The 6,738-nt window shown below is 44.6% G+C and overlaps 1 non-coding gene and 1 pseudogene across 1 annotated transcript; one reads left to right on the top strand and one right to left on the bottom strand.

Moving 5' to 3' along the window:
- The window catches only part of LOC101571041, a 132,731-nt pseudogene that overhangs the window by 106,051 nt on the left and 19,942 nt on the right, over positions 1-6,738 (top strand).
- On the bottom strand, positions 6,050-6,151 carry LOC111814087. The gene has a single exon (XR_002819159.1). It is a non-coding gene; the product is annotated as a U6 spliceosomal RNA (small nuclear RNA).

The following is a 6,738-nucleotide window of genomic DNA, read 5'->3' as shown; positions in this document are numbered from 1 at the left end:
TGTTTTTGTTTTTGTTTTTTTGAGGTACTGGGGATTGAATTCAGAACCTTGCACTTGCCAAGCAGGCACTAAGCTGCTAAGCTATCTCCCCAGCCCCTAAAGTATATGTTAAATATTGAAATCATAAAATTTGTAAATGTAAGAATAAGAATATCAGAATGGTTACCTTTGAGGAGAATTACCAAAATTCAAAGTGATGGAGGAATACTTTTTTAGATTTTCTTATACTGTCTGAAAAATGACATATATATAGGTTGCTATAAAAAAAATGAAAAGCAAAGTAGTGACCCAAATTTCTTTGTTTCCTTCACCAACTCAATCATCTCCTAATTGTCTTTTTTGAAGTGTTTCTTAGCTATGTGGTGGTGAATTATTTGCTCATGGCCTGGGTTCATCTATTCGAGATTCTAGGAAAAAGCTGGCTTAACACTCACTCTCCAGTGGGCAGGCCCCACTCTGCAGGCCACTAGCTTCCTTCTGTATCAGATGAAGGGAGTAACTACATCTCTCCTACACAGTGACCTCCTTGGGACAAACTTCTGGGAATATATACAAGGGACAATGGGCTTCTGGAACAGAAGACACCATTGCTGTTCTCCTAGTTACTAAATTCATTTATTTTAATGAAATTAAGTTCTTTGGCCTAATAGGGTCGAACTTGAAATTACATTTCTCCTCTACACCCCTTCTTTTTTTTTCAGTGGTGGGGCTGGAATATGGCCTCACACATGCTAGGCAAATGTGACACTGCTGAACTACACCACCAGCGCTGGAGCTTTTATTTACCTCCTTCTGGATAGCTGCCATGTTTGTACATTTTCATGATACCCAACCTGCCTTCCTCCTAGTGAATTCCAGTCTGCTAGGACCTGGTTAGCACAGGGGCACGCAGCACATCTGTTTTGGGTGCTGCAACCTTTGTAATAGTGCAGCAGTAGTTGGGTAGTTACTTCAATATTTGATTCGAGGGCTGGTGAGATGGCTCAGTAGTCTAAAGCACCTACTTAGAACAAGCTTATCAAAGCACAGGACCGCGGTTCGATCCCCCAGCACCACATGCCAGCTAGCCCCGCCCCCTGGTGGGCTGAGCTGGCCACACACACACACACACACACACACACACACACACATAAATAAATTAAAAAAAAATATTTGATTCGATGGTTGTCTGCATAGGTTTTTGTCACTATAACAAAATACCTGAGATAATGACCTTATAAGGACAAAAGTCTCTAAGGGTGTGCTTGTGGGGTTGAACCAAGGGACTGTACATGTGAGGCAAGCACTCTACCTCTGAGCTACTGCCCAACCTGTAAAGAAATGCTATAAAAGTTTTATTTCAGCTCACAGTTTTGAAGGTTCCATTCCAAGACCAGCCAATCTCAATGTTTTGGGCTCACGGGGAGGCAGCTTATCACAGAGGGAGAACACAGGGGAGCAAAACTGCTCATTTCATGGCCAGGGAGCAAAAGAGAATTAGAAAGGGGTCGAGGTCTCACAGTCCTCTTCTGTGACATCCTCCGCAGCAACTATCTCGCACTGATCCCCCGTCCCTCATCACCCTCTCCCACCCTGGGGACTGAACTGTTCATACAAGGGCTTTGAAGAGAGATTCCAGATCAAATTATGGCAATGTGAACGAAAAACAGTAAAATGAAAATCCTAGAACTGGCCAGAAGTTCAAGTTTTAAAATATGAATACATTTGAGACAAAAGTGGAAATTACTTTGTGTGTGAGGAAGGGCATCATCCAGTAGAAGAGCACAGGGCTGAAAGTTTCAGCAATTCTCCAGCTGTGAAGGAAAAGAATCAAAGGAAACGGGGGACGTGCTGGTGCTGGAAACATGGTGCTAATTTCTTCTGAAAAGAAAATTGTAATTATAAATTCTATTAGATGCTTAAGGGGCAGAAGCCTTTTATGACTGTTTTGAACTTGTTTTCTTTAATGCATATATGATATTACCTTTCAAGTTTATATATCTTTCTCTTAATATTTTTATTTTTTTACTGTCACATAATAGCTGCACATACAGAGTGATTCAGCTCATGTATATAATGTGTAGTCAGATAAGGATAACCGGCACATCCCTCCCCTCGGATTATCTGTCATGCCTTCACTTGACTGTATTCATGTTGAAAATGACTTTGTCATAAGAGTGAAATACAACACTGTGATTTTGAAGCTACAGTATCTCAACCTACAATCAGCCTGCATCTCATTCTTTCCTGGGAATTTATCTGCTCCTGAGGAGAATCTCTCAGACTTAGAAAGAGACAAAAATGTTCCCTCTTTTGGGGATAATAATTATATCGTCACCTCACATATACACACAGTACTAACTTGTCCGCTAACTCTGGTGGCATTGGAACCCTTTGAATTGGGAGACAAGTATTTTCTAGAAAGCCTTCTTTTTATTTGTCTCAAGATGATTTCTGGTCTCTGGTACGCAGGTTCTTTGTCCTAGGGGCTCTGCCAGAGCTGCTTCAGCCAGAACAAAACCTGGCAGCACAGAAGTCAGAAAAGGGAAGCTGCTGTGTGTGCCACCAACCCCTGTGCCCCGCGTCAGCCTCTCTGGCTGTCACCACACTTCATTCTCACCATGTCCTTAAAAGGAATAAGATATTTTATCCAGATGAGGGAAACTTGACTGCAGAAAGTTCAAACAAGTTTGGCTTTTAGCTCCCACGCCCACCCCAGGTATCCATGCTGTGTATCCCCTTTCTAATTTTCTGACATGGCTCTTATTAATGTATCTGAATTACAGCCAGTTTTTGTTCTTCCTCTTCCCTCGGAGATGTCCTTTGTGCAGACGTTAGAGTTGTTCTCTACCTGTCCCATAAACAGCTTTGGGATCTAGTGGATCCCAGGATCAAGGGGATCTCAGGATCAAGGGGATCTCAGGATCAAGCCAGAGGCCGCAGAAGTCTCCAGACAGCTGTAAAGAAATCTCACCACTAGGTGGCAGCCTTTGTCGGAAATGCAGACCTGTCCTGCTGGGTCTTGGCTCTGAAGAATGGTTTAAGTACCCGACTCCAGAAACCCTTCTTCTGTTTATTCATTGATTCAACAAATATTTTTAAGTGCTGACCACATGCTTGGCACTGTTCTAAGCAAAAGGGATACACTGGTGTCCAGGAGAAAGGCCCTTTATGGAGCGGCACAAGTTAGACGTGGAAGAGGAGCATCTTAAATCAGGGGGACAGTGCGAATGACCGCTTCAGCAGAGGTGACCGCTGGAGCACAGGCCCCGCTCCTGCCCGTGTCCCACACATCCAAGGAGCAGTAAAAAGGCCAGGCAGTAAGAAGACCAGTGGGGCTGCACAGAACGAACAGCAGCAGGACGGGAGAGGCTGCTGCTCATTTGGATGATTCTATGTACAGCGCATGTAGGACTTAACACAGTGTTATTTTAAACGGATGCCAGTGTTTTGTTTTTTTGGTAGCAGGAATTGAACCCAGGACCTTGTGCTTGCCAGGCAGGCGCTTATGCCACTGAGCTATATCCCTGGCCTGATGCCAGTGCTTTTTAAAAGTCCAATAAATAGAAATAAACATTAAGGTCCAGTTTTATCTTGACCAGGCACTGCTTTAATGTTCACCGAATCTCAGGCATCTCAGTGTTATAAGTGAGGACAAAGCAGTTGTGTCTCCAAGGTCAAACGGCCTGCTTCCCAGGCAGTGTCTGTGGCCTTGCTGGCACTGGTGCCTCTCCGTTCTCCAGTTACTCATGTCATGCCCAGGTAATACCTCAGTCTCTGACCTGTGGGGCCCGTCGTCTCTTACCCGGGAAGGAAGTGACCCTGTGCCCAGGCTAGGCAGATACAGACTCCTCCAACACACCAGGTAAATATTCTCATCCCCCTCTAGTGTGTGAAAGAGCCTAGTTACTGTTCCCAAATTCCAACCCAGGCCCTGATTCCAGAGTTCTTTATTCTGCTGCACTGTTTACTGCTAGAAGGGACCTTTGTTTTTTATTCTGCATCACCTTCCCCTACTGTAGAAGTATTACCACCAATAAGTGACATTTTTTGCTCCTTAGGTACTAGCTACAGTACTATTCTAAATACTTATATTGCCTGTTAGTCTTTGCTACAAGCCTATGGGACAACGTCATATTACTGTTTCATTCTGTAGATCAGACACTGAGGCAGAAAGAGATTAAACCAGGTGTTTACATCCACACTTAGTAAATATTGGGACTAGGACTTGCAGATTAAGGAACAGAGGCTGAGAAGAAACCAAGAGACAGGTGGCCTGCTGGAGAGGGAGCAGAAGATAGGATGTTGATGGGTGTGTGTGTGTGTGTGTGTGTGTGTGTGTGTGCAGGGTCTCACTATGCAGCTCAAACTCGTAGTGATCCTCCTCTTCTCAGCCTCCCCAGTGCTGGGATTATAGGGGTGTGCCACCATGCCCAGACTCGGCCCTAGGAGTGGGGCTGGTGAGGCAGATGCTGATGGTCTTCTAAGTGAGAGGCCAGGGGTGGGAGTCAGCCCCTCTGATGCCCTTTCAGGAGGAGCACTGTGGATCAGGAATGTCAGGAATTGAGAGAGTGGGGCTGAGTCAGCAGATGATATGAAAGAGAGGGAAGATGATGCCCGTGCTGCCTCAGGAATCTCTGGGATGGATGGCATGCTTTTGGGAGTGGTGAAAGGAAGAGATAGGGGATAAGAGGACCGACCATCTGGGTCACCTCATGCATGCGGGCTCAGAATATGTGAGAAGGGCAGACAGGCATGTGGAGACAGTGGTGGGGCCCTCTAAGGCCGACGGTGGAGCTGAGTGCAGGCTGCGCTGACTCTATCTGACACTCCACCTGCCAGAGGAAGCGCTGAGGTGTGGAGTGGGTGAGGGGTCTGAGTTTGCTTGGAGATGACAGCCTGTAAAATCATAGAGTGTTAGGAATGAATTTATTGTCATTTTTTAGTTTTAGAGGTTTTATTGATGAATATACTTTGTGATTAAAAGTAGCCTTTCAGATTCAATATTTGCATTTTCTTTCTATTTTTTTCTTCACTTAGTTCATTCTCTTTCTTTTTTAATGTATTTAGTACAGGGTCTACAGGGTCTCACTACGTAGCTCGGACTCATAGTGATCCTCCTGTTTTCAGCCTCCCCAAGTGCTGGGATTACAGGCATGCACCACCACATCCAGTCTCAATTGCTGTCTCAGTATGCCCCACAGGCAGGGCGTGCACAAAAGCCGGAGATCCAATCATGGCTGCTGTGCTCTGCCTAACCAGGAACTTTAGTCCGCTGAACTATCTGGCTGGCCCTGGTTAATTTTCAAATTCTAGCAAGAACACTTGGTGTAAGATCTACTCCCTAACACATCTTTATGTGCGCAACATAGTTATAATGCTGGACAGCTGCTCCCTAGGACTGGCTCATCTTGAGGGCTTCTGCCCAGTTGGCAGCTTCTCATTTTCTTCTCCCCAGTCTGGCTCTACAAAGCTGAGATCTTTTAGATTCTCTGTATAAGAGAGACCATGCAGCATTTTTCTTTTTGTGAATGGCTAACTTCTCTTGCCATGTTATCCTTTTTAAAGTCCATTCATGTTGGAGCACATGACAGAATTTCTTTTTTGTGTAAAGCTGAATAATATTCCATGAGAGATGGACCGCACTGTTTATCCATAGATTTTAGCAGTGTGTGAAATAACCAGCTGTGACAGTGTTACAAACTCGATCTTAGTGTGTCAGGTGCTACACTCTTAGGTCTCGTGGGACACATGGTTTGTGGCTTTGTATTTCCTAGGAGTAAGTGGTTCAGCTGAGGCCTGGGGGGGGACCACATTTTCCTCTGGCTTTCCTATAGGCACAAGGTAGAATGCTGGCTGAGGCTGGTGTCTTTCTAGGTCTTCTTAGAAGCCTGTGGGTGCTCTCCCTGCATCTCCCAAGAATGTCTGTCTGCTTGCTTCTGTTTCTCTCTGTCTCTGACTCTGCCTCCATCTTCCCCTCTGCCCTTCCTTTTCTCATTTGTGCCTTCATTTTATGGTTTTATTTCTACCAAGGATGGAATTCTTTATTTGTTGTATTTTTTATTTTTTCAAATACAGAATGTACTTGAATGCCATCCTTATACAAACAAGAGCCATGCTAATCTTCTTTGTGTCATTCCAATTTAAATATTAGTGCTGCCAAAGCAAGCACTCCGTGTTTTTCATTTTATTTTGTTTTGTTTTGGGGTGCTGGGAACTGGACCCAGAGGCATTTTACTGTTGAGCTACATCCCAGGCTCTTTATTTTGAGACAAGGTGTTACTAAATTGCCCAAATTGGATTTGAACTTGCACTCCTCCTGCCTCAGCCTTCCAAGTAGCTGGAATTACAGGTGTGTGTGACACTGCACCCAGGCTTATTTTTGGTTTTCTTTTTTTGAGATAGAGTCTTACTGTGGTCCACTGGATGGCCTCAGACTCCTGGACTCCAACAGTCCTCTTACCTGTGCTTCTCTAGTGGGTGGGACTACAGATGTGCGCTTGCTCTCAGCTTCATTGTTTTCTTTCCTTTCTTTCTTTCTTTCTTTCTTTCTTTTTTTTTTTTTTTTCTACCAGGGATCAAACTTAGAGCCAGGCAAGTACTTATGTGGCTGAGCTGTCTTCCCAGCCATTGTTTTGTGGCTTTTGCTGTTCTTTTGTGGGGTTTTGTGTGTGTGTGTGTGTGTGTGTGTGTGTGTGATAATGGAACTTGTACCCAGAACCACTGCCCTGAGTGAGCTACATCCCCCATCAGTCTTTT

This window comes from Octodon degus, unplaced genomic scaffold (genome assembly GCF_000260255.1).
Source record: "Octodon degus isolate 3935 unplaced genomic scaffold, OctDeg1.0 scaffold00266, whole genome shotgun sequence".
Taxonomy (NCBI): Eukaryota; Metazoa; Chordata; class Mammalia; order Rodentia; family Octodontidae; genus Octodon; species Octodon degus.
Note: the sequence above shows the minus strand (reverse complement) of the source record. Positions and strands in the feature narration are given on the sequence as shown.